Raw genomic sequence first — 14,963 nt, 5'->3', positions numbered from 1 at the left:
TTGTGATAAAACTATAGTATCCTTCTCCTGTTTTGGGTTCCTTTCTTTTGTGCTATAGGCTTCCAAGAGCCCAGATAGTAGATATTTGAAAGAAGGAAACATTTATGTGACATCAATAATCCCACATATGGTCCCTTCTTTAATGGCTGCAATCTGCTTCATGTTCCATCCTCCAAATTGCTTGTGCCCACCGAGCAGGTCAGGTCTAGCCCTCCCCTCTCCCAGGAGCCTGCATGTTGCTAGGTGGTCCCAAGACATTACCCAACCACTTTGGAGAGTCATCAAGGTTCCCTTTCATGAGGCCAGGGAACAGGCTTGCCCATCCTGACTCTCAAGAGGCTCTGGTGGGGCACCTGGGTGGCTCCATCCCTTAAGCATATGCCTTGCACTCAGGTAATGATCCTGGGGTCCTGGGATCAAGCCTCATGCCAGGCTTCTTGCTCAATGGGGAGTAGGGAGTCTGCTTCTCCCTCCCCCTCTCCCTCTACCCCTGCCCCTGCTGGTGTGCACTCTCTTTCACAAATAAATAAAGAAATAAAGAAATAAATCTTTAAAAAAAAATAAAAGAGGCTCACTGGTAAATCTGTCATCTTTAAAGCCACCCAAAAATAAATAGGAGGGACCAAAAAAAAATCTTTGAGAAGAAAATAGAATTTCATTTACCCAAGATGTTAGTCTCATTATAACCTTCAGTTGGAGCCCGGGGATGTTTGGAAGGTCTAAGAAGTAAAAGAGAACCAAGAACTAAAACAAATGTTTTGTATATTTAATAAAATTGTATTTGTAATTTATGTAAGTTGTAACATAATACAATTTTATATAAATATATTATAAAATATATGTAATGAAACTTTATGATACACGTGTATATATCACGTGTGTGTGTGTGTGTGTGTGTGTGTGTATACATATATATATATATATGTAACAAAGATGTAACAAAGATTGTCACACTATAAAAATACCTTTTAACCCTCAGTTGGGGATGCAAGGTGTTCCAGGCTGGCTCACTCCATCGCTACACCCCCCCTTTTCCTTCTTTCTTCTACTTCTACATGCTCTCTAGAGGCATAGATAAATGCATTTGATTACTCAAAAGAGCCACTGACAAGTTATTTTATCTTCTAAAGTTAGTACACCTGAAGGCATTGCCAGGGAAACACATGTTCCTTGGCCTCCAAGTTGACCAGTAATGTGACATTCCCTGGTACTCTGATGCTTTCATGCTTTTTCAAACTGTTTATTCCTTAAATATTTAACATTTTCACACTCAGGTGCATTTACATTGTCTTTAAATATATAAATACCCTTTTTAAAATATAGACCCTTTCTTCTTAAGGAACAGCCCTGGCTTCACTTGTATGTATTGGAAAGTCAAGTTCTTGCTTCAAATGTGCCTTCATCTACTCTGCAAAACAGAAGTCCTAAAGGTACCCAGACCTAGTCTCCTTAGACAGCAATCTGGGAAATGAGAGTGTTCATACTAGAGCCTGCTTCTGAGGAAACTTGACCCCTTCCCAAGTGGGTTAGCCATATTTTCCTTTTATCATTATCGTGACAAGTACTAATATATATTCCCTTTTCTCCCTCTTGTTGCATTTTCACAGAGTTTAGTTTGCTTTATGGAATGTATAGCAAACAGCCCAGTGGGTCTGCCCTCTGGGGGCAGAGGAGACCAGATTGCTCTTCTCCTCCCAGCAATCATTCCTGCTTCCTCCATGAGAGTTTGCTGATATTCCTTTGGGGAAATGCTCATTCTCTGCTCTTTGTTCATATACCCCATGGGGCATGTGTCCTGATCCAGTACAACAACAGGTTAAGAGAAGACCTAGTGTGCCCCAGCCAGACCAGGGAGAGCCGGGATGTCTGCATGAACCGGAAGGATAAGGGAACTTGCTCTCCACGGGGTTTGCTAAACCGATAGAAGGGAACCGTGCAGCTCCTTTTGGCCATTTCTTGTTATTGAATGAAAAGAGTATGAAGCGGCAGGGAGGGGGGCAGAGCAAGAAAGAGAGTTTCCTGAGGATGTGACTTCACAACTGAACCACCCATGCCTAAAGCCAGACGGGCTCCTGAATTTTCAGTTTGATGAGCAAATATCTTCCCCTCTTTGCTTAAATTGGGTTTTCTGTCCTTTGCAATGGAAAAAGTCCTGATTAACAAAGCAAGCTCTATGGTCAATCTCCCCCTCAAATAAATAACAACAATAACAAGATCTCACCAGGATTAGGAAATGGGCTCTTTCTTTGAGCACAGATCATAGTCCATCTCGGGATTGGGATTAAGATCGGGAGGACTCTAATTTGGAAAGAAAATGAAGACAGAACCAAAGTATTTGAACTCATTTTACTAACACAAAGAGTATTTAATCCTTTACCAAATATTTACTAAGCACCAGATGCATTGCTGGACAAGTCAGTGCACAGGGCACCGTGACATAGCCCCTGAGCAAGAGGCAAGGTCGGACCTTAGCTCATAATTTAGTGGGAAAAAAACAGAAAATGAACAAGGAAGTGCTACATCATGTGGTGGCCTATGTTTTGAAGAAAAATAAACTGGGAGAAGGAGGAGGGTAGGAAGTGGGGGATGGGCCAAGAAAGAAAGATCCCTCATCCAAGTCAAAAGCAGAAGCAAAAGGTAGCGATGCAGTTCTCTGAGGGAGAGGACAGAGCTCCCTCTCTCAGGAAGAGAGCAAGAATCCCAAGGTAAAAAGGCTCAGGGCAGAGCCATGGAACGGCTAGAAAGGACCCACAGGAGCTAAAGTCAGAGTTAGAATGGAGGCCAGATCTCGAAGGACCCCCTAGACATTGTAAGGACTTTCCTTTGGCTCTGAGTGAGCTGGGAGAGTGTTTTGCAAAGAGGAGAGTTGTCACCTCCGGTCATTTAAAGCATGGCTTTAGCTGCTGTGTGGAAAATAGGTAGTAACAGGGGTAGGGGGGTGGGGGAGGTGGGAGGTCAGAAGCCGGGAGATGCTGTCCTAATTCCACCCAAGCTCTCCGATGGAAATAGCATAACACCTCTAAATCCAAACAGTCTGCCAGAAGATGAAGAACCGGGGATTAGAAAACTATTTTCAAACACCCTTGCAGAGAATGTGTTCAAAACCATAGCACATAAATAATTATGATTTTAGTCCCTCATAGTTCCAGACCAGTGATTCTCAATCAAGGACCCGTTTATTCCTCCAGGAAACATCTGGCAATGTCTGGAGACCTTGATGGTTGTCACAAATTTGGGGGGGTGGGCATGCTCCAAGAGCCTTAAGGGTGGAGGCCAGGGAGGCCACTAAACTTCCACAATGCTCAACACCGCCCCACACAACAATGAGCCGAGCCGTCCAGCCTTACATAGCAATAGTGCTGAGGTGGAGTCACCCTCGTCTAAGGAGTGTAAAGATTCATTGTTCTCAGTTTTTGTGTTAGTGACTCTTAAACTTGCCCTAAATATGAAATCAGGGAAGCACAGACTGAGTTGGGTTATTTGCCCCTTGGGCTAATCACTTGAAAGACAAAAGCTATCATCGCTGTTTTCCACTGAAGAACAGCTTATTGAAAAAGAAAATAATAAAGAGCGGCTTGAGCTCTCCAGTAGATCCTTAGGAAAAGACGGGACCTAAGAATATTCCTCAGTTTGTAACAGGAAGAAGACTTAATTTTTTTTTTAATATAAAATGTCATTCCAGGGAAACAAAAGTACCTGGCACAGATTTTGCTTTGGGGAGGAAAATGCCTTTGAAAACCCAACTAGTTGTATAATTAAGTGATAATGAATGCAGAGCTGTACTTTGTATTCCATTCCAGCACAGTGGAGTTGAATCTGAGCTTGAAAAGCTAAATCCCTCAGCGCACTGGTCCCTCATCAAGTGAAGTGCAAATCAGGGCCTTTAACTGCTACAGAAGGGGTGTTTCCAGAAAAAAAAAAAAAAAAAAAGTGTGAAATACAAATATTATGTTTTCAAACTGCTTGCTTTCTAATGATATGCTAAGTTGTAGATGCAAACCATGTTTAATAGAAAGAAACGTTTCCTTGGAACAGGAAAGCAAGCTACCATACGTAATGTTTTATGCAAAATGAAACGATAATCTAATTTTTAAAAAGAAAGGAGGGCTATTAATTTCCAGTTTATAAGGGCAGTAGGAATGCTCTCTGGATTTTTAACTCGCCGACAATTCCAGTTAGAGGAAGGCTGAATAATATTTTTACTCGTGCTCTGGAGAACATCATGGGTAAGAAAGATGTAGAATAGGTATGGATATCAGATTAAGCTTTTTGCTTTGTTATAAAGATTATTAGTCTTTGGAAAGTTTGTCTTAACAAGAGTTGAGGAAACTTTAAAAAAATACAGCAACAAACAGAGGACCTGCAACCATAAGAAATTCCTAAGTTGACAAGTTGTTTAAAATGTTATTACGATAATTACAAGACATAATGTGACCAACCTGCGGACAGACCATCCTTCAAAGAAGCCACAAGCGTTTGATGTTTTTATCTTGACATTTAAAAATAAACCGAAAGCGAAAGAGATGGAAATGTGTTCATTTGTTTTACCAATGGGTATTTTCTCAAAAAAGGACTAACACAAAAATTCCACATACAAAGAATTTAGGAGGTAAGCCCGATGGGAAGCCAAATAGACAGCCTAATAGATGTTCAAGTTCAAGTAGCCTGTTGATGAATTAGTAGGCTTAAATGGCTGAAGAGAAACAGGGTTCTAGTATTGGAGGGTAAACGGATGACAAAGGCAATAGGTATTCTACTTATCAATTAAACACCAATTTGTATCTACCTGATTTTATCAGAAGCACGGGTTCTCACCTAGCTCTGACCACAGACGTGTGCCATGGCACAACATCCCTTTTAAAGAGAACCTACCAGCATGGGGCTACTCAGGGAACCACCATGGAAGCCCAGGACAGCAGTCAGACAAGGCTGCCCTTCTGTCTCTTCCTGTCCAGTGATAACATGATCACAGAAGGAAGAAGTTGAGGCAGACCAGTCTAGTGACACAGTAAGACAGACCCAATATATGTTTCTCTTTTGTAGTTATACACGCATCCAAAGCTGTCTGCTTAAGAACTTTCTGGGTAAGACAGGCAAGTAGCTTCTTCTGCTGGCCCTGGTCAAACCAGTAGAATTAACTAACCATGGAGTTGCATGTCCGCATCGCCCTGCCTTCGCTGCAAGTCAGCAACCCCAGACCAGCAAAGCTATGGACTGGGAAGCTTGCAGCCTGCAGCCCAGGTGGCTCGCCCATGAGATTTTGGCAGAAGTCGTCAAGGCTACAGCAGCAGGGGCAGGGTGGGAAGGAGGCCTTTAGGATGCCTTTGCCAATGTCAAATATGGAATGTTAGGTAGCCTGCTTGAAGTTCAAGAATGACATGATCCACCTGAAGGAGGACCCACAAATTAAATAGACCATTTCAGGTTAATGGTTGGAGAGTCAGATGAACTAAAACTCTTTTTCTGATTTTTTTCTGATTAAAAGATACCTACAGGGGGGCTTCTAGGTGGTTCAGTCAGTTAAGAATCTGAGTTTAGCTCAGGTCATGATCCCAGGGTCCTGGGATTGAGCCACAGGTGGGGGGTGGGGGGGGTCCCTTCTCAGCAGGGAGTCTTTCTCCCTCTCCCTCTGACCCTCCCTCTGCTCATGCTGTCTCTCTCTCTCAAATAAGTAAAATCCTAAAAAAAAAAAAAAAAAGATAAGAGAGCCCAGTAACACAAGAGAGTTTGGCCTGTGGGAAATGTATTACCTTGAGCTTTGAATTAGTGACTTTTTAATGGGAATGTCTATTCTTTCAAACTGAACTATATACTTCCTATATTTCTTCATTATCAAACTCCCATCTCTGCCATTTAGCATCTAAAGACAGCCTTTAGCAAAGGCCCTGCTTAGAGGAAAGAATAAAGGGTCATAGATGACATTTTTTAATATTTTAAAGAAAATTCACTGCAAATAATTTTAAATAATTTCTTCTGAAAGGACATGTAAATTAATGACATTTGGATAATAATTCTGTAATTTTTTTCCTTTAGTTTTTTTTTCTTACTTATCATCATGAATCAGAAAGCAAAAAAAAAATTTTTTTTTGAGTAATATTCTAAGGGTAATAGAAATACTTTAATATCTTTGAAAACCCAGCAGAAATTAAAGCACTTCTGTCAGGATATAAGGGTTAAAGAAATTGTGAATCAGGGGAACAATACACAGATGTTACTTTGAACCCCAAGCCATAAACTGGTTCATAGACCTGCCACAGTCTAACGCTGAACCAGTCAGATTTCTTGGTGGCAAACAAAAAATCTTCTTTGACTGGTTTAAACATATATATAAAGTTATTTATTATTTAAAAGTTTATTACTTAAAGTTGATCCCTCACACTGTTCCCCAAGTATCAAAGTGCTAGGTACTTAGTAACATGTCCTAAGCAGGTAGCAATTTAATTTATTTCAACAGTTGTGCTTTTTTTTTCCCCAACAGTTACGTTTTTAATGCTTAGAAGGGAGCCTAGTTCAGCCACTTAAAAATTATGTGATGTTGGGCAAATTACTCAACCCTATGAGTCTGCTGCCTCTTCCACAAAACAGGCATGATGAGTTTCTCATAGAGTTGATGCAATGACATTTTGGGAAATGGGACACAAGCCTGGACTGGAATAGACACACGATAAATAAAAGATCCACACATGCATGAGCTTTATGCTTTAATGGAATAAGCAGTTACCTAGCTGTGTGATTTCCAACATCCCAAGAAACCCTCCCACCCTTCAATCAAACCCTGCTACACACACACACACACACACACTCACACTCACACTCACACTCACACATCCCACACACACACATCTGCTCACCGATGACTGAAGTCAAGGAGATGCTGGGATCTAGCCATGAGAAATGAGTCTGACAAGACCATGGATTTGAGGAACCCACATTGAGACCGAAGTGGTAGTTATGAGGTCCCATTCGGAGAGCTACTGTATGGGAAGAGTAGTGGAAAGGCAAAGGATACTGCCCGTCTGGTGGTGGCAGGGGACAGACACCACAGAGGACTGCTGGAAGTAAGGGATGACACAACTGCTGAAGCGGCCCAGATATTCCTCAACGTGACAACCGACAAGCTCCGTTTAACCAACGTAGAGGGTGAGCCGTGAATAGAATTAACCTGTATTATAGGGATTCTAGGATAAGCATCACAGAAGACTGGAAAACCCTGGTGCTCAGCATCACCTTAGAAAGGGGCACAAAACACCCACAATTCCTGGTCACAAGCAGTCCCAGGATGCAGGGGACACACATAGACCTCAGCCACAGAGGGCTGAATTCATTTCTGGCCAGTGAAAAACCCCTCCTACAGGTAATCTCTGGGGTGTGTGTGTGTGTGTGTGTGTGTGTGTGTGTGTTTAAGATTTCATTGATTTATTTGAGAGAGAGACAGAGACAGCACAAGCAGCGGGAGAGGAAGAGGGAGAAGGAGAGAAGTGGACTCCTGGTTCAGTGGGGAGCCCAACGCGGGGCCTGATCCCAGGACCCTGAGATCATGACCTGAGCCGAAGTCATGACTGCTGAGCCACCAACTGAGCCACCAACAACTGAACCACCCTGGTTCCCCTGTAATCCCTGATTTCTAGAATCACCTTACAGTAATCATCCACCCAGAATCACTATTTTTATGATCGAAGCAAAACACATAAAAAGCCTAAGTGAAATAGTGGCCTGAGTCAGGAACCCTTGAGAGAAAGTAGACATGTGAAGACTTCGAGGGCAGGCCCACACCACTCATGCCCTTTTGTCTCTCTGTGTCTTGCACGAATGCCCTTCATCCCTGTAACACCGTGGTGGGCTCCTCTTCATCCTTCAAGACCTCAGCCTGATTATTTAGGGTCTTCCCTGTAAAACCTTCCCCGGTTTTAGTCACTCCTTCCTAGTGCTTTGTCTCACTGCTTGGGGACCTGCTGTGTCCCACTTCCTCTTTTCTTGGCTCACTCTTCTGACCCAGCCCTTGCTGTGGCACCAGCTGTGCCCGAGAATTACCCGGCAATCTTGTACCTCAACCACACCCCCATTTCTTCATCAGCCTCATCCAGCCATCTTGATATGTGTACAAACCTAGGCAGAAAAGAGAGTTAAGATTCTATGGAGTCACCTTGGGCCATCAGAAGATGGGAACCGGTGAAAAAAATGCCCTCCTCTTACATGCCTCAGGGGATAATTTTGAGGTACATTCTGTCCCTGATGGCATTGCATTCCAGTTGCCCTCAGCAGTAACCAGCTAATAATACACCATTCAAAGGGCTTTCCAGCCTTCCCAGTTTCACTCTGTCTAGCAAGCACCCCACACACACCTTGGAATCACTTCCCAAAATAAACTACCTGCAAACAAGCCCTCATCTCGTGCTCTGCTAAGATACAGGTTCACAATGGTTTTGATTATAAAGCACACAGAAAAATAGAACATCCACAAAGACTACTCTTCTATCCTCAGCAGATGAGCTTGGAAAGCGGCCCCCTTGTTATGAGAAGAGATGGTATCTAGCAAGCTCCTATGGCGAGATGAGCACAAAACTCTCACTCTCAGAGAGGAAAATAATCCCAACTTGGAGAGATTTTAGTCTGAAGGACCATTTTTGTGCGGTGAGACCATCTCCTCCATCCAACATGACTTACTATCAATTACTAAGATAAATTAATCCTCTCTTCTTAAGATGGCCCACCCATTGTTAGAGCTCAGTCTTTTCTACTGGTGGATCCCCAGGCTCCTGGAAGTCAGTGAGGCTGCTGCAAGAACACATGATAATGTGTCTGAGCACTGTGTCTTGTATGCAGAGAGAATAAATGGCTCATCTTTCATGTGTGTATGTAGATGAGTTGTGATTACTTAGAGAAATACTCATTTAAGAATGTTACTGATTTGGGGCACCTGGGTGGCTCAGTGGGTTAAAGCCTCTGCCTTCAGCTCAGGTCATGATCCCAGGGTCTTGGGATCGAGCCCCACATCAGGCTCTCTGCTCAGCAGGGAGCCTGCTTCCCTTCCTCTCCCTCTGCCTGTCTCTCTGCCTACTTGTGATCTCTGTCGTCAAATAAATAAATATAATCTTTAAAAAAAAAAAAAAAGAATGTTACTGATTTGAGGCTTCTGGGTGACTTAGTCGGTTAAGTGCCCAACTCTTGATTTCAGTACAGATCATGATCTCAGGATTGTAAGATCGAGCCCCACATTGAGCTCTGCCCTGGGAGTGGAGCCTGCTTAAGATTCTCTCTCTCCCTTCCCCTCTGCACCTCTCCCTTCCTCTCTAAACTCATTAATTAATTAAAGTGATACTGATTTCAGCCAGGATGTATAATCTCCAACAGGGATGCATACCTTAACATGGGAGCATCTGCAAACTACTTTCTAATTACAAAGGGGCACCCATATTCCAAAAGTTTGACAACTCCTGTTTTAAGTGATATTAATAGAAAACAATAGTTTCTTAATATTAACCTCTATGCACTGAGTGCCTACATGTATTGTCTTAGCCCTCTCCACAATCCTGCAAGGCAGTATTATAAGTTTTATTTTAAAGGTAGAAAACAGATTCGGAATGTGTAAGAGATTTTCCTGCGGCCGCAGGGATACTAAGTGATGAACTGAAGATCAAAATCCAGGCCTATGAGACCTTATCATCACTATCATTCACTCATTCATTCATTCACTCACTGGATAGGCACCTCTGGAGACACGGCACGTGCTATAAACTTCGGGAACACATAGCCGGTAGCCAAGCCCTGCTCCTCAAAAGATCTTTCTTCTGCCAGTTTAATTCAATTATTCTTTCTGCTCAGCTTAAGCAGGTTTAGAGTAACAGAACCTGACCTTGTCTTTTCGCTTCTTTTTGCAGCCCCTAAGACCGATGCTGCCTATCCTTTTTCAAGGGTTCCTTTTTCTTTTATCACCTGTTTGTTCTCTGGCCTTTAACTCACCTGCAAAAAAAGGTGAAAGAGGAGACAAACCCAGTGACTTGCATCTTTTCCGCCAGCCAAATCCCTTCCTTTTGCCAGGGAGGAGAGGTTAGGTGTGTAGAAAGGAATCAAAACGCTGGCAAGTACGGGGTCCCATCGTGTCCAGCCATGCTTCCCTGAGGCACAGAGTGGGGGCAAGAGAAACATGTGTGGTCATGTTTTCCAAATGTGCCCTTTCTGTTCCAAAATCAGGGAGATGTGCTTTTCTGGTCTCCACGTGCACATCCTCCCCCAGTCACACCAAGTAACAGCGAGAACCATGGGCAAGTCCTCCCTTTAAAATGCCACCCATGGGGTGCCTGGGTGGCTCAGTGGGTTAAGCCTCTGCCTTCGGCTCAGGTCATGATCTCAGGGTCCTGGGATCGAGCCCCGCATCGGGTTCTCTGCTCAGCAGGGAGCCTGCTTCCTCCTCTCTCTCTGCCTGCCTCTCTGCCTACTTGTGATCTCTCTCTGTCAAATAAATAAATAAAAATCTAAAAAAATAAAAAATAAGAAAATAAAATGCCACTTGTGAACAAACCTAGCTAAGCCAGGCAGCCATCAACCCTGCCACTTATTAGAATGACTCTCAGCCCAGTGACACAGTGAGGCTGGACCTAATCAACTTTGATTTATTTGAAATGTGTGATTCGCCAAGTACATGTATCTGTCACCATGGCATGGGCTGTTCCCTGACAGGGTATCTCCTGACAAATGACTGCCAAGAAGTCCCGTTCCCAGATCCATCAACAGAGAGCATGTGGGTAAACATAAGCACCAACACAATCACGGGAGACCTCTAGGAAATATCGCCAGGGACACCTATGATGCTACAGGGACAAAGGAAGCCCAGCATGCACAATACCTACATCTGGTGTCAGGCAGGGTTGCCTCCTCCTGAGCGCAAGGGACGCCGGTCACTAAACACACCTGGCCCCACTGCTAAATGAGATCTATTACGTGGCGTTCCTGAGTCTTAAAGAAGCAGTGTGGCAAATGCCCTTTGAACCAAAAACTGAGCTCCTCTAGAAATTCTTCTTAACTCACACCGAGATTTGGCTATCGAGTTGCCCATCATTGTGATGGTGATGGTGATGGTGATGAAGTGGGGGGCAGGGGAAGGGTGATACATGGCACTGGTCTATGCACTTTGCATGTATTAATTCAGTTTGTCTTCATAACAACCCTAACAAGTAAGCGCAATTACGGTTAGCACATTGGTTACCATACGGTTACCAAAGGAGGATGTCCGAGGTTGTTACAGAATTGTCCATATGACACAGCCAGTAAGAGGCAGTGCTGGGCTGTGGTGTCTGCTGAGATGCCTCTCGTAAGCAATGGCGCTGGTTTCCGAGAAACCGACCACGGTAGTGGGCTGCATCTTCCAACGGTGCAGAACTTCCGGTTTTATACTTTGGATCCTCAACAAAAAATGACAGAGAAACCATAAGAATAATCTTAACAGCAAAATTATGATACTACTTTTCAGAGAAATAACATATTCCTCGGTCAGAATAAAACATAGTTGGGGGTTTTGAAAGCGTATGTAAGCTACACTGGCTTGCAAGAACCACAGTCTTTCTCTGTCTCTTTCTCTGTGTAGGGTAAATCATCTCTCTTGTGTCTCTTTTTATAAGGACACTAATTCCATCAATGAGGGCTTCACCCTCATGACCTAATCACCTCCCAAATACCTCACATCTAAATATTATTACATCAGAGGTTAGGTCTTCATTATATTAATTATAGAGGGACACGACATTCATTCCACAACACCAAGGCTCCGAGAAGTTAAGATTCAAAGTCACACACAGCCAGAAAGTGGTAGAGCCAAAGTTCAAATTTCCTGGACCCAAAACTCAATATTTTTCCTACCAAGTAATGTTTCCAAAGGACTATGTGCTTAGACCCTTAAAAAAATCACTGACTCCAACTGAATTTAATATTTTGTCCCATGATCTTATGAGAACCAATAAATGTCTCTTTTCTAAGTTCCTGAAAGCTTCCATGAAAGACATAACCTCAAAACAGAGGTAATCCCTGCCCCCTACATGGAACCCGTCTCAAATAATCCCAATGCAAGTAGTTCAGACCCCCACCTGTGTGTTCACTTATTTCACTCTTCTCTTTACCACTGTCAACAACCACAAACATTAAGCTCTATGGATCCCTTACAATTTGTTCTGGAGAAACAGGGATCTAACTCCAAGGCAGATTCCTTCAGGATGCAACCCCTGAAGTGTTAGTGTCATTGATTTATCTATAGAAGTGCTGTGGTGGCTCAGGTCAGAGCCCCTCACCACCAACAGCTGTCAGGGCTAGTGGACTATTTCAGCTGTGTCTCCGCTCACTCTCCATCCTCAGGGTATCCGCGGCCAGGTAAATGCCCCAATAGGAACAATATGGCTGCATCAAGAGCCTTGTGCTGAGTTAGCACAATAATCCACAGGACTAGGCTGGTAGCAGGAGATAGTCAGGGATGGGGGAATTTGAGAAATGGGAGCTCTACGGACTGCTGGATTTCCCCAGAGAACTGAAGGGTATGTGTTCTGTTCTTCAGAACGCTGATGGCTCGAACAGATGCATTCCCACTTACCGTTTCAGCCTATAATTCGCAGAAATCTGATTTCTCTTCTGACGTGTGGCATGCCAACGGGACAGAAACACCAGTCTTCTGCTTTTGCTGCCCCCTGAAAAGCTAGCTCCCAAATTTCCCTCTGCGGTTGCCCCCCTCTCCTACCTCATCAGATAGCGCTCCCCCTCTGACACTTCAGGATGCTTCCCAAAGACACATCTTGGGACTGAATGCCTTACATCCTGTCCTAGTTTGGCTACAATCAATACGCTTTGGGGCAGGAGTTATTAAATGCATGTCACTGACTTGACTTTAGGTTTAAGAAGTGCAAGGACGTCTTCTCTTTATACTGGCAGCGCTTGTTGAGATGCTGAAAATAACAAAGGCTGGGATGGGAACATTTCACCTGAACCCTTTCACTGAGACTCCTGTGAGAAGAGAAGGTGACGGGTTCCAGGAGATCAAAGGCATCAGGAAGTGTTTGCAGAGTTTTGCTGGAAGCCGTCCTCCTCTGGAATCTGAACTGTCACCAGCACATGGGGCCAGGCTGAGTTATGAAGAGTGGGCCGCACGCTCGTTTGGTATTCTAGAAAGGCAGTGGCGTGTGTTGGGGGGCCGAGGCGTGCTGGCGACTCTGGGGTCTGCCAGGCTTTCACTCTCTCCAGCTTGCCCCTGCCTCCCAGCAGGAGCTGACCCGGGCTTGGAAGAGGTTAACTAGCACAAACAGCCATCATTTGTGATGAGTGGGAAAGCCCCATGTGTTGCCCCCGCTTCTCTTTATGAGGCATGAGGGGTGGTTTCTCTCTGTTGTTCAGACGGTTGGCACAAGGTAAGTACCCAGCATGCTTCTGCTGTAAGAACTGGAAGGGGCCTGTCTCCAGGCAAGTGTTCAGGAGGCAAATAAAAAAAGGAAGCCATCGGAAACCGTCCTGTTTTTCAACCGGGGGGGGGGGGGGCGGCGAAGGCTGAAGGGGGTAGGGAGAGAAGTTGGGGTAGGGTGGGGGTAGAAGCAGAATGGCGCTTCAGTGTGCACTGAATAAATCCGTTCACCTCGACCTAATCGGTTCAAATGCTCTATTTTCAGATCCCATCTGCTTATCTCAAGGAAAGTTTGGGGAACAGCTCCCGTCCCATTGTGAGTCCATCATTTTGCAAATCTATTCCCGTCAGAGCTCTCATTATAACAGATGTCAGCGGAGGAATCTGAGCTGTCGGGAACCGCCAACCATGAAAAGGAGGGGCAGAGGCAGCTAGTTGCAAACAAAACAGTCGCCCCCACCACAAACGTAAACAGCCATGTTTGTCACAATATTTTCCCACATTGCCTGACAATTCCAGGGGACTTATTTCAAAAAGAAAAGGGGGGAGGGGTGGATCACTGTAACAATGAGGAGGCCGTATCCAGCAAGTTCATCTCCTCCAAGTTGAAGGATTTGGAACCTGTTCCTAAAATCATCTTTCTCTGCAACAAAAATTAATGTGTGTCTCTTCCCTCCAAAAGACTTTCTTGCTAACGTTAAAAATGGTGCACTAGTTTTCAGTCTGGCAGCAATGGGAAGGGTTTAAATTGTGGGATTCCCCGCCCCCTTTTTTTTTTTTTTTTACTTTTACCTTTTTTTTTTTTTCTTTTTTAATAAACCCTGCCTCACCCTGGGTTGTGATCAATGCACGACCAAAAAATCTTGCACATTGTAAGAAGGAGAGAATAATTTCTTGCCAGCCCTACTCTTGTCAGATAATCCATGTGAGATAATCCTTTGGGAGGTCTATAGCAGTAAGGACTCTGGTCAAGGGCTGCTTACCCCAGGGAGCATCTTGTCTAAACTGGGTTTTCTGTTGTCTTAAAGCAAAGGATTGCTTTTGGGACTGGAAATACTGAGGAGCCTGGGTTTTCTCCCAGTTCATGATTTTGGTGGTATGAAAGGCAAGTCCCTTTTAACTACATTTTTAGGAAGAGAATTTGAACCTGGGAACTCTTAAAAGCTAGCATTCATCAAAACATATTAATTCCTGGAACCTCAGAGACGTCCCTGAATTCCCACTGAATATCAAAGCCCATCAGTGACATGGTTTGAAGACGAAAGCCCTCATCGAATCTGCACACAGGAACTTGAGTTAGTCACTCTGGGTTAGCTCTTTGTTGAAGAGACAACAGATCCCTAAAAGAGCGTCCTCGTTCTTTAAAAAGTTTATTTTAACCGAAATTTTAAAACTGCATAATGAGACATGGTAGGGTTAAAGTTTTGTCGTAACTTGGATGGTGATGTTTGGTTGGTTCATATTTCTGTTTTTAAGACCAAATGATTAAGGCTGATTCTGGTATGGTGGTCTGCCCAAGTGCCCCATGAAGACACCTTTAAACAAGAATCCCTGGGGGTGCCTGGGTGGCTCAGTCAGTTAAGTGTCTGCC

The sequence above is a fragment of the Neovison vison genome, chromosome 12 (assembly GCF_020171115.1).
Source record: "Neovison vison isolate M4711 chromosome 12, ASM_NN_V1, whole genome shotgun sequence".
In the NCBI taxonomy this organism is placed as follows: Eukaryota; Metazoa; Chordata; class Mammalia; order Carnivora; family Mustelidae; genus Neogale; species Neogale vison.
Note: the sequence above shows the minus strand (reverse complement) of the source record.